General features: G+C 39.2%; 1 protein-coding gene across 29 annotated transcripts in view; it reads right to left on the reverse strand.

Moving 5' to 3' along the window:
- The window catches only part of MAPKAP1 (MAPK associated protein 1), a 254,194-nt gene that overhangs the window by 142,094 nt on the left and 93,595 nt on the right, over positions 1–18,505 (reverse strand). The gene's annotated exons all lie outside the window — the stretch shown is intronic.

Below are 18,505 nucleotides of genomic sequence, written 5' to 3' on the forward strand. Positions count from 1 at the left end.
TAACTGACTATGAGAAATAAAGAGGGGTCTACATAAGGAGGGGGAAAAAAAAACCCAAAAAACTCAAATGCCAGACTGAAGCCTTTTGCTCGATCCCTTTTTTTTTTTTTCCCTGCTTTTTAGGGCTGCACCCACAGCACATGGAGGTTCCCAGGCTAGGGGTCCAATTGGAGCTACAGCTGCCAGCCTACACCACAGCTCACAGCAAGGCGGGGATCTTTAACCCACTGAGAGAGGCCGGGGATCGAACCCGTATCCTCATGGATCCTAGTTGGATTTCGTTTCCACTGTGCCACAATGGGAACTCCCTGAAGCATTTTGCTCTCAATAAATGCTAGCTTTATGGCTCAAGGAAAGAATTCTTTTTTACATTCAGAATGGTGGCACTGAACTTATGAATAGATTTTGTATAAAATTCTATGACAAATCCATTCAGAACTAGGGGCTGAGCTTTGTAGTGCTATCTTAACCCTCAATAAATCTGGAACGTTTAAAGGCTATTAAATTAACATTTCCCTGATCTGGCACCTGTAGTCAAGTTAATTTGTCAAAAACATTCCTACAGTTTGTCACTGGACACTATATTTTCTGACAAGTTTAGTTTAAAATAAAATTGACAAAATCTCATTAATTTCCTCTGAATCACCATCCTTGGTTCCATTAAGCTTTTATTATTAAGAACGTCAACTGTCACTCTTCCTTTAACAAGGTCAAGTTCTGATCTGGGTACCTCCAGGATCCTTCTTCTATTAATAGGAGCAAAAGGCAGTGCAGTGCGGTAGTTAAAAGCATAAGCTGTGGATCAGAAAGACCTGAGTTCAATTCTCAGAAATGCCACTTGTTGTGTGTCCATGGACAATGTTATTTAACCTCTCTGGGTCACTATTTCCACACAGAAATAGTGTATTATAAAGGACCTCTTCATGGAGCTGTTGAAAGGATTCAACGAGATTATGCATATAAAGCACTTACCACCGTGCCTAGTTCACAGCAAGTGTTCCAGAAATGTTGACTGTTCATGAGGTTACCCCCGCCCCCAATTTTTACATTCATAGACTTAGAAAAAAATTGTATTGCCATTCATAGACATTGAAAACTGCAAGGAATTTTAAACATTTAAAATATTTTCATCAAATGGTTGTCCTACAAGCTCTCCTGAACACCTTCCACTGATGAGGTCCTTGCCATCCTGCTTCAGTCTGTGGGCTAACAGTTTTGATGGCTAAAATGCTTCTTTTCATTGAGCTACACATTCTCTGCAGATTTTACTTACTGATCTTAGTTCTAGCCCTCAAAATTGGAACAAATTCCCCTCCACTTCCACAGACACCACTTCATATTTATGAAGACCTCAAACAAAATAACTCAGTTACTAAACACTGTGGAACAAGCCAGGCTATCACCCCTTTAAGAGTACAACACAGTAGGGAATTCCCTTAGTGGCTGGGCAGTTAACAAACCTGACTAGGGTCCATGAGGATGCAGGTTTGATCCCTGGCCTCTCTCAGTGGGTTATGGATCTGGCCTTGCTAAGAGCTGTGGTGCAGGTCGCAGATGTGGCTTGGATCCTGCATTGCTGTGGCTGGTGCATAGGCTGCCAGCTGTAGATCGATTCAACCCCTAGCCTGGGAACTTCCACGTGCCGTGAGTGTGGCCCTAAAAAAAAAAAAAAAAAAAGTGCAACACAGTATAGGAAATGTCATTTCCATTACTTTTCCTTAGGCTAATGACTTTCTTAAATTTTCTCTCTGTAAATATGGTCACTACGAATTTTTAGTCCCAGACCTGAAACAGGAGAGAGGGTTGTTGCTCTCAAGTAAAGGTTTTGTCTATTTAAAATAAATCCTCCATATTTTGATGCTTTGACAGTCTTCAACCTTTGAGAAAAAATGCCTAGATTAAACAATCTAATTGTTAATAGGTAAAAGTTGAGTAATGGCCTTGAATAATTCTTTTTTATTTTCAAGGCATCAACCTAAAGATAAGCAATATTCATGTTCAAACACAGGTAACAAATTTTACAAAATGGGGAAGGGATAAGGATGAAGGGGGGAAAAATCCTACCCATCCTGACTTTGGAATAACAACCATTTTCTCAAAGTCTTAAACTCAGAAAGGAGTTTCTGATACTGTCGGTTTTCACCATCACGGATTATATGTTTGCTGGGGACCTCTTTGCAGAGTCTACAGAACTGATCTGGACCCCGACCCTGCCAGCCTTGAGCTGTGTAACTTTGGGCAAGACCATAACTACTCTCTGAAAGGCAACTTCCTCAGCCATGACATGACCATCTACCTCAAAGCACAGCCACGACGTTGTACACTCGCAGGGTGTACCAAGTAAAAGTAAAGCATCTTAAAATGCTCTGTGAATTGCAAACTGTTATAACAAGGTCAGTTATTCTTTATTATCATTACTTATGCTGTTGCTCAGATCAGGCAGATCTTCAACAAAAAGTTCCTTCAAACAAAGCAAAGCAGCAGAGGCGAAAGGGAAAGGTCTCTATTTCAACCTTAAGAGAGAAGAGCCACAGCACCCTCTTCTCAAGCAGCCTCAGGATGGTTAGAGCGGTACCAGGAGGTGCTTTCACACAGGTACAATCCAGTCATCTTAACGCATAATGGGCTGTAAAGTGTCCATTTTGAATTTTCATCGCCATGGTGGGATTCTTTAGATCATTAATGTTACAGAGCACTTTGCATTTAATTATACAAACAGTGGGTCCTACACTGATGATAATATCAGGGAAAGGTATCTGCATGAACTAAGCCCCATCACTTAGGGTAAGTTTAGGGACCTCTTCATTATTAAATCATTTATATAATAAAATCAATATGATTTAAAAGTAAAAATAGGTTTTTTAAAACCATAAAGAAGAGTTACATGTTTTAAACTCTATCAATTATCATAATATAATGAGTCTTTTTAAGATTTAATATCAACTTTTAAAATTAAAACTCAATGGACAATGTATATGTGGCTCCATTACTAGATGATGTATCTCTAGAAAAGGTTACAGTACTGTCATTATCATCCTCCTAAATTATACGGAAAACTTGGTACAACACTCCAAGTACCCACCCCAAGGACAATTTAATTCCAGAGAGACTGAAGCTTTTGCAGAATATAAAATTGTATAAATACTGAAAGAGATAATTTGGGGGCATCTATCATATTCATTTCTTGCAGGGTTTCCGTTGGTTAAATATTTTAAAAATTCTAAATGTCAGTTTACAACTTAAAAGTTCTATTTTGTCTTTAATTTTGAATATTTTTTTAAAAACCCACAAATTTCTATACAGTAGGAGGCTCATGACTGTTTTATCACTTTAAGACTCAGTGTTCCTTAATGATATAATTCAAAAATTTTACTGAATCATTATTTAGTAAGTCATAAAAATCTCTTAAAATTAATCTTTCATGCACATCTAGCTTATCCGAAGTTAGAATTTAATTAGATGGCCTTGGCGCAAATAGGCTTACTACTTTATTTGTTCAGTCAGTGTATGTCTCGTCAGTAATTATAATTAATTCAAGCCCCTGACGCACCTCCTAGCAAACAATGTAAAAACATCAGACAAAATGGAAATAAATAGCTTCACATTTCTCCAATTACAGCATTCACTTTCATCCTCAAAATGCACATGTGAAACTAACTGGGATAGGTATTATTCTCAATAGGAAAAAGCCACACAAAGAACCTACACTTCTGGTTAGAGAGAAAGATGCTTGTCTACAGCAGAAAATACATTGTTTTTCACATTATGAAAAAGATATAACTGCAAAGACCAATTGAGAAAGTTTGCATTTAAGTCTGCAAGTGCATGTTGAAATAGAAACAGGAGCAGGAAAAAGAACTAAATTATTATTTGTTTGAAACAACACTTCTTGTTGGGAAAAATCACTTCTAGATACATACAAAATTTACAACTGAGAAGACTCCAAAAAGTTTGACTCTCAGGCCTTTATCCCATATCTCCCAGATACAATGAAAGGAAAAGCAGTCAGTGGCAGAAAACTTTATTATTTAAACTGAAGGGAGGCGCTCACACTGTGATACAATGGGATCAGTGGTGTCTTGGGAGCACTGGGACACAGGTTCAACCCCCGGCCTGGCACAGTGGGTTAAGGATCTGGCATTGCTGCAGCTACAGCTTAGGTCACAACTGCAGCTCAGATCTGATCCCTGGCCTGGGAATTCTACAGTCCACGTGGTGGGGGTGGGGGGATAAAATAAAACTGAAGGGACAACAAGATCCACTGGTTAAAACTGTCAGTTACTCAGAGCTTAAAAGCTCTCTACTGCCTGGCATTCTACTCTTATTAGGTGGTAAGTCTAGCAATACAAAGTAAGGCTGGCCAGCTGCAGAGCGGACAGCTTTGGTGGAGGTGAGACAGGGCCCAGAGAGCACAGTCCTCTGTGCACAGCCCTGAGTGCCCGCACTCAGCTCTCTCTCTGCAACTGGCAGGTCACAATTTCTGGCTGCCATTTATTGGGCACCCACCAGGATCCAAGTACTTCTCATGAATTATCTCATTTAATACGCCCAACAGTGTTATGAGAATTGCTCATTCCCTTTTACAGCTGAAGGAGAGGTTCACTATGCAGGCTGCCCCAAATCCCTCAACTGGGAGTACAGAGATGGGGGTGGGGTCGGAGTGGGAATCAAGATTCTAATCCAGGTCTGTTCAGTTCTAAATCCCCACCCACTGGTGAATCCCGGTCGTGAAGCACCCTCAGCTATGCCTGAATATCTAGGAAAGGTCACAAAAGTTGTTAGCTCATGTTGCAGCCACTGTTCCAGACCTGGAGGGTCCCAGTCTGAGTCGGAAACATGCCTCTGGCTGAGACCTGCAGGGAGGGATTACTCCTCTTCTGCAGCCTCGCCCGTCACAGGCACTTGCAGCTCTGCAGGGACTGCTGGCACTGGAGAGGGACACCAGGGTACCCACTTCCAGGGGTACCCCTGTGTCTAGGCAGACAGCAGAACTTGTTTCATAATTCCTTGCTGTTGGGTACACGGAAGGGGTTCGATAAATCCTCACTCCCTATGTTTCAGAGAGAAAAACACAAGGGAACACCAGCTCCCTGAAGAGAAAGCAGAACCCTTTGCTTCAGTTCCCCCAAAGCAGTGGTCAAGTCCCAACTCATGGGCCCCAGGGAACCCTTACTCTTGGGTTATGAGCCTCAGCAGTAACTGTGAACTGTATCTGTTACCAAATGTGGCTACCCAGGTGGGAGTACCCAAATGTGCTTTGATAATGACAAAAGAAGAAAATAACAATGTGGTCCTTGGAGAGACAGGCAAGCGGCATATGACAGCAACACAGCACAAGAAAAAGGTCTGAAGAGACAAAGGCCCATCTCAGGTTGCAATTCTCTACGGGAACAGGCAGCTTGAGACCTGCTCACTTGCAGGAGCTGACAAGTCACAAGGCACCAGGGTCTCCGGGGTTTCTCCTCAGCCCCCCTGGCATTATTCCCCTCCTACTCGCCTGCCCGAGTCTCAGTCAGTCCAATCTCCTCTGAGGTCCTAACTAAACCAGACACAGGGAGAATCGGGATTTTATCTTATTAAAATAGATATGGCTAATTTGTCTTTTCAAATTCATTTTAAATTAAATTGGATTTCCTCGGAAGGCTGCTAGGTCAGTTCCCCTGCTGCGAATGCAGGACAAAGGTTAATTGCACGCCCTTCACCAGCTCTTCTATTCTCCTGGGCAGGCTCAGATAACCTGCCCTCGAGAGGTGGGGAAGGCTTCGGTTTATTGGGCGATAATGCTGCCATTAGAGCCATTTACCATTATGCCAAGAAACGTTTTAGGTTTTTTTTTACCTAAATAACAAGATATGATAGCAGCAACAAGAATTAAATTCAGTGATGTTACCAATTGATGGTTACTTCTAAAATGCAAAACCCCAAGAATAAGACCTAACCTATTTGCTTCCCTAAAAGGCCCCAATAGCTAGCTGCAAACGTACACACCCTCCTGGAGCAAACTGTTTTCCGGTTCCAATGTAAAATTCCATTAACATTTTCACTTAATTTATCTCATTTAAACTGTCTGTGTTCATGAAAATTTAACCCAGTAATTCCCTGTTATACAAAGCATAACAAAGTATGAATATTTAAATACAATGTAAATAAAACACTTTATCAATTATATTTTTGTATTCTAAATTAGTGACTTCACTTAGCATGTCTGCCTTGCACAGCACCACACTATTTTTCAATTAAAGGTCCAGATGTTTCAAAGGCTCCAGTAAGCAACAGCAGTTATGAGAAATGCTTTATCTGCATTGTAATCATCACCACCACATCAGCTCCAGGCTGCATTAACATACTCATGTTTTATTCCTGCTCCCCTTCTAACAGAGCAGGTAATTATACAACACAGCAGAGAAACACAATCCTAAGGGCTGGACCATCTCCTTACAAGCATCCACCTGAGCAATACATTTTCTTAAAAATTTGTTTAGCAGAAACACTGATCATTCAGAATAATTTTTTTAAATAAAAAGAGTGAATCATAGCCATACCAAAGGTAACATCAAATACTATTAAAATGCAATATGTCTTGCACGTACACGTTTCTGTATACTGAAAATCAACTAGAAGCTTGTATATGTATAAAGACCACTATCATTTGTTACAATCTACACCAATTCTTCTCATTTGTAATGCTAGTGTCATCTCTCGAATGAGTCAATTCTATCTTTATTCTTACTACCAAAAAATGACAATTCACCTGACCTGAGACTGAGAAAATAGAGCAATTATCTCTGTGCCCATTTGATTAAAAAAAAAAAATACAAGAGCAGAACAAAATGCAATTTTGACAGCAGCAACAAAAATGTTTTGCGTTTGTTAGTAAGTTAAATGACTCTCCCACCCCAAAATAGAAAACAATAACCTATATTATAAGAGATACTGCTATGCTTAGTAAACACAGTATAATTTAATTGGAAAATACAGTTTCTCATTGTTAAAGAGAAACTGCAACAATATTAACTTGACTTATAATTCAAAAAATTATTCTACAAACATATATTTTGAAATATCCCAAAAGGAGATGTCCTAATGAAGATGCTATTCAAAAGATAAATGCCTTTACAGATATTAAAACCTCAGACAGGTCAAATCCTGGCAGGTTACACTTCAGCATCTGAAAGCAGACAGCTCTGTTCCTTCCTGAAGGAACCTTAGGTGGAACATTTTTAATACATCACCATGTCACTTTTTAATGTGCCCCAATCTATTAACCACATGGCAAACTAACAGGGATTTTTAAAATATGGAGTTTATGGCTTTGTGCTGGTGATTAATTAAATAAATAGCCACCATTTCACAAATCATCCCTCTAATTAGTCTAAAACAGACACTTTGCATTCACTGGTGTTACTGCCATCTGAAGCTCACAGAAGGGCACGAGTGGTGCGGCATGGCCACGTCTCTGCACTTTGGAGCCCACTGTCACAGGCTCCACGGCTGGCATCCCATCCTGCCACCCAGAGGCAAAGGTGCCATCTTCACAGGTGCTACAGTCAGCTGGAATTTGATTCCAGCTGCTCAGAAAAGATGTTCTCCTTAATTATTCTCCCTCACCCTAAAGGAAACAATAGAACGACAAAAGAATCAAGTGCAAACTGCAGCTGCAAAGAGAAGCAGTTTCACCAACACAATTCATGGAGTGAATAAGAAAGTTGGCTATAGTTACCTAGTTTAGGAATAAGCAGTATACTAGGTCAAACAAGTCTTCCTTAGAATACCAACATGTTATGTCATCTTGAACTCAGATATTAAGCAATTACTTACAAACCCTACTATTTAAAATACTCCATTCAAAGTCTGAGGTCACTCTTTTTTAAACTAATAGAAATTCAATCTAACTTGTTTTAGCAGCATATTTTAAAAGATGATAATTTCTGTGAAAGAAAATTAAAACTGTAGATAATTTTTAGTGCCAGGAAAAAAAAAAATCAAATGGGGATATCTAAAGAATCCAATTTCCTTCAGGAAATATATTAAGTAGTTTCTTAATCTTGATATTTAAACTTTATTAGGGAGGAAGGGATGAAGGAAGGGGAAAGAAAGAAAGGGAAAAGGAGGAAGGAAGGGAAGAGAGGGAGGGAAAGAAGGAGGAAGGAAAAGAAAGGGGGAGAGGGAAAGGAAAAGGCTAAAGGGAAAAGAAGTGGGGAAAAGAAAGGAAAGAGGAACAAATTCAGTAGGGGTAACACACCAAAGTATGTTACAGATGATTCTATAGAAAAGGCTATCCTTGGAGTTTCCGTTGTGGCTCAATGGTTAATGAATCTGACTAGGAACCATGAGGTTGCAGGTTCGATCCCCGGCCTTGCTCAGTGGGTTAAGGATCCAGTGTTGCCGTGAGCTGTGGTATAGCTGCAGACACGGCTCGGATCCCACGTTGCTATGGCTCTGGTATAGGCCGGTGGCTACAGCTCCAATTTGACCCTGAGCCTGGGACCCTCCGTATGCCATGGGAGTGGCCCAAGATATGGCAAAAAGACGAAAAAAAAAAAAAAAGAAAAGAAAAAAAGAAAAGGCTATCCTCATTTCCTTTCTACGAAAAGCTCTCTTAAGGATGAGAGGAGGAAGTGGAGTATTGCAGAAAAGACCTGGACCCTGAAGCAGACAGGCTTGTGCTCTCAACTAAATCGTATAATACCATTTAGCCTCAGGTTTCTACCATCCTATAAGGGATTTTAACCCTACTCTCTGTAATTATAAGGACACCGAGACACTGGAGATAAAGCATATAGCACACTCCCTGCACAGAACAGATGTTCGATAAATGGTGTGGTGATGATGGCAATGAGAAATGGGTTGAAGAGAGAGCCAACACTGCAGATGCTGTGTTTCAAACGTGCAAAAGAAGGATAAAAGCAGAATATGTACATGAACACGGAACGTTATGCTTACTGCATTGAGAAAAACCCAAATCATTGGCATCTAAATAGAAATGGTGCCGTTTCTCTAACTTTCATCTTTATTGGGCACAGAGATAGGGGAGGGGTTCTCTGAGACTGTTCATGTGGTAGAAATTGGAAAGAAAATGAATGAACCCTGCATTCAACAGACCGGGTTTGAATTCTGGCTTAACTACTTACAAGTTGTGTAAATTCAGGCAAATCTGTTCACCTCTCTAAGCCTGACATTTCCCCATCCCCAAATGGGGGAAATAATATATACTTTATAGAGAGTCTGAGAAGAATGAATAAAATAGCATAGTAGGCACTCTGGCATATATTAGGCACTCAAATAGTTTTTATTACATTAAGTTAGATCACATGAAACTGCTGATATTCAAACATTTCTGACCCACAAAAATTGCAATTCCATATGGTTTTACCTAATATTACAGTGACTGAGATAATTAGTATGAACTAGAAAAAAAAAAAAAAGCAAATTCTCAAAAATGGAAAGAATTATATTCCTATCAATGTAGGAAGACGACCAAGATATAAAAGGTGTTTTTTTAAGACAGGCTCATGATTCCAACAATATAGCAGCTAATATGTATTAAACAGTTACTACAGGCCAATTAGTAGCCCATATCTTTGACATCCACAACAAAAGTTTATGTAATATCCCAAAACAAATTAGTAATTTGATGGAGAAATCAAAAGCTTTACAGACAAGAAAAAGCCAAACCAGCTTTACAACAAATGCTAAGGGAATGTGCGTAGGCCACAACCAGAAATACGAAAATTACAAATGGGAAAGCTTACCAGTAAAGGCAAACATAAAATAAAAGTAGGAAATAATGCAAAGACAAATATGATATCAAAACCAGCAATTGTGAGAAGAGGAGAATACAAATGTAGAATAATGAAAATGCATTTAAAATGAAAAGACCAGCAACTTAAACCAATTTTGTATATATAGACTGCTATATCAAAACCTCATGGGAACTACAAACCAAAAAACTACAAGACACACACATAAAAAAGAAAAAGCAATCCAAATACAACACTAAAGATAGTCATCAAATCAGAAGAGAAGAGAACAAAAGAAGAAAAAAGTCCAACAACAATAAATACAAAATAACTAAGAAAACTGCAGTAAGTACATATATATAGATAATTACCTTGAATATACGTGGATTAAATGTTCCAACCAAAAGACACACGCTGCTTTAATGAATACGAAAACAAGATCCATATATATGCTGTCTATAAGAGACCCACTTCAGTTATCAGGACCCACAGGCACTGAAAGTAAGGGGATGGAAGAAGGTATTCCACGTGAATGGAAATCAAAAGAAAGCTGGGGTACCCAGACTCAGACAAAATTGACTTTAAAATAAAAAATGTTACAAGATACAAAGAAGGACACTACCTAATGATTGAGGGATCAATCCAAGAAGATAAAACAATTGTAAATATATAGGCACCCAACATAGGAGTACTACAATATATAAGGCAATTGCTAAGAGTCGTAAAAGGAGAAATTGACAGTAACACAGTAATAGTGGGGTATACTTTTATACCCCAATTACAGCAATAGACAGATCATCTAAAAAGAAAATCAATACACAAACACAGGCCTTAAATGACACATTAGACCAGATATTTATAAAACAGTCCATCTGAAAGCAAAATACATTTTTCTCAAGTGCACATGGAACATTCTCCAGGAGAGATCACATCTTAAGCCACAAATCAAGCCTCAGGAAATTTAAGAAAACAGAAATCATATGAAGCATTTTTTCCAACCACAACACTATGAGACTAGAAATAAACCACAAGAAAGAAGCTGCAAAAAACACAAATATGTGGAGGCTAAACAATTGGCTACTACACAACCAATGAAGAAATCAAAGAGGAAATCAAAAAGTACCTAGAGACAAAAGGCAACAAAGACACAACAATCCAAAACCTATGGGACACAGCAAAAGCAGTTCTAATGGGGAAGTTTATAGCAATACAAGACTACTTCAGGAAGCAAGAAAAATCCCAAATAAACAACCTAACCTTACACCTAAAGAAAGTAGAGAAAGAACAAACAAAACCCCAAGTTAATAGAAGGAAAGAAATCATAAAGATTGGAGCAGAAACAAATGAGATAGAGACGAAGAAAACAACAGAAAAGATCAATGAAATTAAAAGTCGGTTCTTTGAAAAGATAAACTAAGTTGATAAACCTTTAGCCAGACCCATGAAGAAAAAATGGAAGAGGGCTCAAATCAGTAAAACCAGAAATGAAAAAGGTGAAATTACAACTGACACCACATAAATACAAAGGATCCTAAGAGACTACTGCAAGCAACTACATGCTGATAAAACGGAAAACCTAGATGAAATGGACAAATTCTTACAAAGGTACAACCTTCCAAGACTGAACCAGGAAGAAATAGAAAATATGAACAGATCAATCACAAGTCCTGATATTGAAACTGTGATTTTAAAAACTACCAAAAACAGGAGTTCCCGTCATGGTGCAGTGGAAACAAATCCGACTAGGAACCATGAGGTTGCAGGTTTGATCACTGGCCTCACTCAGTGGGTTAAGGATCCAGCGTTGCCGTGAGCTGTGGTGTAGGTCGCAGACGCAGCTTGGATCTAACGTTGCTGCGGCTGTGGTGTAGGTGCGCAACTGTAGCTCCGATTGGACCCTTAGCCTGGGAACTTCTTTCTATATGCTGCAGGTGCGGCCCTAAAAAGCAAAGTAAATAAAAAAAATAAAATAAATTAAAAAACTACCAAAAAACAAAAGTCCAGGAGCAGATGTTTCACATACAACTTCTATCAGATTATTTAGAGAAAAGTAACAACCTACCCTTCTGAAACTCTTCCAAAAAATTGCAGAGGAAGGAACACTCCCAAGCTTATTCTATGAGGCCACCACCTCCAAAACCAGACAAAACTTGAATATCTAAAGAACTACAGTATGTATGATCCAGCAATCCTACTCTTGGGCATATATCTGGAGAAAACCATAATTCAAAAAGATTACATGCACCCCAATGTTCACTGTAGCACTATTTACAACAGCCAAGATAGAGAAGCAATCCAAATGTTCATCAACAGAAGAATGGATAAAGATGTGGTACATATATGGAATATTAGCCATAAAAAAAGAATAATGCCTTTTGCAGCAACATGGATGGACTCAGAGATTATCATAAAAAGTTAAGTAAGTCAAAGAAAGATAAATATCATATGAGACGACTTATATGTGGAATCTAATAAAACATTATACAAAAGAACTTACAAAACAGAAACAGACCCAAAGATTTTTGAAATCAATTTATAGTTACCAAATGGGGGGCAGGATAAATTAGAAGGTTGGGATTAGCATATACACACTACTATCTACAAGACAGGTTAAGTAACAAAGACCTACTGTACAGCACAGGAAAATCTACTCTATACTCTGAAATAATCTGTATGGGAAAAGAATCTGAAAAAGAATGGATATATGTATATGTATAACTGATTCACTTTGCTGCATACCTGAAACTAAAACAACATTGTAAGTCAACTATACGTCAATAAAATAAAAAAAAAATACTGTATGATTCCACTTACATGAGATGCTTAGAGGAGTCAATCCATAGAGACAGAAAGTAGAATGGTGGTTGTAAGGGACTGGGGGGAGGGGGAATGGGAGGTATTGTTCAATGGGCATAAAGTTTCCGTTTTACAAGATGAGAAAAAAGCATTATAGAGATACATGGTAGTGATGCTTATATAACATTATGAATGTACTTAATACCACTGAACTGCACATTTTAAAATGGGTAGGATGGTTCAAAAAACAAACAAACAAACAAACAAAAAAAAAACCAAAAGAAACACTGTATGAGGGCAAGAAGCAAATAATTTACAAATGATTTTCTGGGCCATCCAAAGAATGGTCATGCCACTGGGCAAGCAAGCGCCAGTAGAGAGAGCATTTCACACCAGCACCTACAGTGACTAGGATGGTGATGTAGTCAAAGGGCCCAGGGCAACCATGGCATTGCAGGGTACTTCTCCCATGTCAGAGCGTCCTTTAAAACAGAAAAAAATCATACATGCTTCAAAGTTTCCAGGAAAAATCCTAAAATTGTAATCATATGGATACTGTGTTCCCATTATGTTACAGTCCAGCCTTTTTGCTATGTGACAAAGACAGCGAAGCTTTTTATTTGTTTGTTCATTTATCTATTTATGTATACCTCTCTTACTTCCTGAATCCTTTGATGTAAACAGTGAACAAGTCATCACACAAAGGTAAACGGCACTCACAGTGGATGCTATGAATCCATTCCCTTTAAAAGGGAATTCAAGAAAAGCCCCAAATGCCATGTTTTCAAAGCCAGAATTCTAAAAGCAATCACACTTGCATGTAAGGTGTCTTGGAGCTGCCTCTATGGTACCAAAATCCACCAAAGATAAAGAAGATGTTTGTGCTAAGTTTGGAAAGTGGAGACATCAGCATTTTTGCCTTCAAACCATTATTTCTGCTCTCTAGATAGCACCTGATAAAGCATCTGGAGTGTTGTCTTCTGCACAGCCACTGGTCTTCTAAAGCCTGTGCTCAGGGGTTTCCCTGGGGTTTCCTTTCCGACAATTGCAGCAGAGACTCTGAGAGGAGCCAAAACGAGCTGCCTTAACCTTCCTGTAAACTGATATTTCCATAGAGGATTAAGATAAATGTTTCAAATAAGCCAATTTCCTTTACTAAAAAGCCAAAGTGACAATACTAGTACCAAGAGAAATATATAAAGACAATGAATGAATAAGACACACTTTTCTTGACTTTGGGCATGCAAAAATACAGAGCAAAAGATTAGACCGAGGTGGGCTACACAATTCCCTCTTATTTCTGATGCTCCAGAGTGGAGTCTAATGAAAAAGTTATATAAGACTTAGATTGAGTCATACCATGGGGAGGAAGAAAAACGTCTAAAGCCTTTATCTATCTAATATATGCTGATGCTGCATGGTACATATATTTCTGTATCCCTGTTGATTATAAATTTTTCTATTCAAAAGAACGCAACTGTATCTCTTTTCTAATAAGGTACTTCCAGAACCCTGGGGATACCAAACGGTTACCTGTTGACCTATCGGAAATGAATATTCCTAACTACCCTTGAGATCCTTGTAGAAGAGAACAAGCCTCCTTCTTCTAAAGCATTCTAGGGAGCTCCGATGGGCCACAGGAAGTGAGAGTTCCCTTTGACCCAAAGGTGTAGGGATGGATAACTAACTGGACAGAATATTGGGGGAAAAAAATGCCAAGAGTGGAAAATATCCTTATGAAATCCTGCTCTTGGAAAGTGGAGGGAGTCCCCTGGCTTTGGCTTTGGTCACCTGTCAAGCTTACTACTTTCCTCCTCACTTCTAACCTTGCGGTGGCTTTCTTGTTCTTCCCTTCATGGGTTTGTCTCCCATATGCCCATATTCCATGTTACACCATTACATGTGCAACTGGAGATGTTTCACATTTAACACTCTGTATTGCACCACAAACACTTACAGAAAGAGAACAACAAAAATTTTAAAAAGCAGAGTTCCCATCGTGGCTCAGTGGTTAATGAATCTGACTAGGAACCATGAGGTTTCTGGTTCAACCCCTGGCCTCGCTCAGTGGGTCAAGGATCCGGAGTTGCCATGAGCTGCGGCGTAGGTCGCAGACACAGCTTGGCTCCCATGTTGCTGTGGCTCTGGTGTAGGCCGGCAGCTACAGCTCCGATTCGACCCCTACCCTAGGAACCTCCATATGCCGCCAGTGTGGCCCTAAAAAAGACCAAAAAAAGAAAAAAAAATTTTAAAAGCTAACATTTAATTAGGCACTAGATTGAGCCCTCTACACATATTATCTCTTTTGATCTTCAAAACTGCTCTCACCCCACCTTACAAACAAACTGCTAAGAAGTTAAAGAAATTGTCAAAGGTCACACAGCTAGTGAGAGAAATCAGATGGAAACACAGGTCTGACTGACTAAAAAGATCACAGTATTTATCTACTATAATTCCCCCAAAACCAATTTTTTCTTTTTTTCTTTTCTTTTTTTGGTCTTTTTTGGGCCGCACCCACAGCATATGGAAGTTCCCAGGCTAAGAGTCAAATGGAAGCTATAGCTGTCAGCCTATACCACAGCCACAGCAACAAGGGGTCCTTAATCAACTGAATGAGCCAGGGATTGAACCCGCATTCTCATGGGTACTAGTCAGGTTCATTACGGCTTAGCCACGATGGGAACTCCCAAAACCAATATATTTTAAAAGCTTTGGGAAGGGGGAGCCTTGTATTATGTTTTGAATCAACATTTTCATGAAATCAAGAGCCATGATATATTTATGTATAAGTTGTCTCTTTCTCTTTCTATAATATGTACTTTTTCCATAGCATTTAAGACAACACATTAAAAAATTTTTACTGGAGTTCCCATCGTGACTTGTAGAGTTAAGAGCCCGACTAATATCCATGAAGACTCAGGTTCGATCCTTGGTCTCACTTAGTGGGTTAAGGATCCGGCACTGCCATAAGCTGCAGCATGGATCACAGATGGAGCTTGGATATGGAATTGCTGTGGTGTGGGCTGGCAGTTGCAGCTCCAATTGGACCTCTAGCCCAGGAATTTCCATATGCCAAAGTTGGAGCTCTAAAAGGAAAAAAAAAATTTTTATTGAAGGACTTCTATTTCAGCAACATGACAAAGTATGTACACTGACCAGCCATCTAAAAGAAAACAGCTAGGGAGTTCCCATCATGGCTCAGCAAAAATGAATCCCACTAGCATACATGAGGATGAGAGTTAGAACCCTGGCCTTGCTCAGTGGGTCAGGGATCCAGCATAGTGATGACCTGTGGTGTAGGTCACAAACATGACTCAGATCCTGCATTGCTGTGGCTGAGGCTCCGATGTGACCCCTAGTCTGGGAACTTCCATATGCCATGGGTGTGGCTCTAAAAAGCAAAAAAAAAATTAAGAAATTAAAAAAATAAATAAAACAAGTATGGGCAAAAGACTCAGGTTCTCCAAGGGAGATATACAGACGGCCAACAAGCACAGGAAAAAATGCTCATCATCCCTGATTGTTACAGAAATGCAAATCAAAACTACCATGAGATACTACCTCACACCAGTCAGAAAGGCCATCATTAATAAGTCCACAAATAACAAGTGCTGGGCCCCTCCTTTCTGTGGAGAAAAGGGAATCCTCCTGCACTGTTGGTGGGAATGTAAGCTGGTACAGCCACTATGGAGAACAGTATGGAGGTACCTTAGAAATCTATGCATAGAACTACCATATGACCTAGCAGTCCCACTCTTGGGCACATATCCAGACAAAACTTTCCTTTAAAAAGACACATGCACCCGCATGTTCATTGCAGCACTATTCACAATAGCCAAGACATGGAAACAACCCAAATATCCAATGACAGGTGACTGGATTAAGAAGATGGGGTATATATACACAATGGAATACTACTCAGCCATAAAAAAGAACAACATAATGCCATCTGCAGCAACATGGATGGAACTAGAGACTCTCATACTGAGTGAAATGAGTCAGAAAGAGAAAGACAAGTACCATATAATATCACTTATAACTGGAATATAATATATAGCACAAATGAACCTTTCCACAGAAAAGAAAATCATGGACTTGGAGAATAGATTTTTGGCTGCCCAGGGGGAGAGGGAGGGAGTAGGAGGGATCAGGAGCTTGGGGTTAAAGGATGCAAACTATTGCTCTTGGAATGGATTTACAATGAGATCCTACTGTGTAGCATTGATAACTATGTCTAGATACTTTCACCGCAACACAACAACGGGAGGAAAAAGTATGTATACATGTATGTGTAACTTGGTCCCCATGCCACACAGTGGGAAAAATAAATAAATAAAATAAATAATACCTCAAAAAAAAAAAAGAAAGAAAAAAAAGAAAACAAGTAAAAGAGTTCTTTCATGGCACAGTGAGTTAAGTATCTGGTGTTGTCACTGCAGCAGCTTGGGTCACTGCTGTGGTGTGGGTTTGATCCCTGGCCCAGGAACTTATACACACTGCAGGCACAGCCAAAACAAACTAAAGATTTTGTTAATATAATATATATATAATATAAAGACATTTATTTTACCCAATAGGTTGGCAAGTGTTTAAGGAATTCACAAACGCCCAAAAAATTAAGTGAAAAGGGAAACACAGGAGTTCCCATCGTGGCGCAGTGGTTAACGAATCCGACTAGGAACCATGAGGTTGCGGGTTCGGTCCCTGCCCTTGCTCAGTGGGTTAACGATCCGGCGTTGCCGTGAGCTGTGGTGTAGGTTGCAGACGCGGCTCGGATCCCGCGTTGCTGTGGCTCTGGCGTAGGCCGGTGACTACAGCTCCGATTCAACCCCTAGCCTGGGAACCTCCATATGCCGCGGGAGCGGCCCAAGAAATAGCAACAATAACAACAACAAAAAAGACAAAAGACAAAAAAAAAAAACAAAAAACCAAAAATAAAGAATCCTTTAAAAAAAAAAAAATGTTTAAAAAAAAAAAAAAAAAAAAGAAAAGGGAAACACAGAAAGAGAAACAGAACACAGATTTTGCGTTAATGATGCTATTTGCCAAACAAGGTGATACTAAGTGTCTGCTTTCTCAGCCAGCTAGATATTCAGGATACTCCATCCACGATCTTTAATAAAGCTGAAACCAAAAAGACCTACATGTGGGAGTTAATCAGATTTAAGGCTAATATATGACAAATATGAACCCACCTACAGGAAAAAACCAAACTCATGGACATGGAGAACGGACTTGTACTTGCCAAAGGGGAGGGGGGCAGGAGTGGAATGGACTGGGAGTTTGGGGTCAGCGGTGAAAACTATTGCATTTGGAGTGGATAAGCAAGGAGATCCTGCTGTACAACACAGGGAACTATATCTAGCCTCTCATGATGGAACATGATGGAGGATAATGTGAGAAAAAGAATATGTACATATATATATATATTCAGTCATATATGGCTGAATCACTTTGCCATACAGCAGAAATTGATAGAACATTGTAAATCAAACTATAATAAAAAAAGAAAAAAAAAGAATTAAGGATCCCCACCTGATAACAAAAAAATGCCTGTCCAAAAAAATGTTTTTCATTTGTCCTGAGGTTTTATAATCACAACCCAACACTTCATATTCATATAAAATTTTCATACCAAATTCACATTACCTGATAGATCAGAAAGACTCAAACCAAGAATTTAAAGTTGTTCTGGGCTAGCAGTGTTCCTTGGTACCAGGCAGAAGCAAACAAACCTCTCAGGAGGAACCTATATGACTCAAATAATTCCAACAGAAAAAGCTGCAAGAAATGAGTTGGTACAGCCCCAAATCATAAAACATAGAAAGCATTACATAAAAGACCAGAATGATCAGAAACAGAATACAGGAAATAAATGTTTAAAGAAAAAGTTTAAAGTAATAAAAGAATGGGTGGGAACAAGAGACTATAAAATATCATCCAAGATGTGATCTGATATTGTGGCTGAG

The sequence above is a fragment of the Sus scrofa genome, chromosome 1, assembly GCF_054392235.1.
Source record: "Sus scrofa isolate SSC_HxYL_T2T_F1_AM1 chromosome 1, Sscrofa_HxYL_maternal_Yorkshire_Landrace_v2.0, whole genome shotgun sequence".
Lineage (NCBI taxonomy): Eukaryota > Metazoa > Chordata > Mammalia > Artiodactyla > Suidae > Sus > Sus scrofa.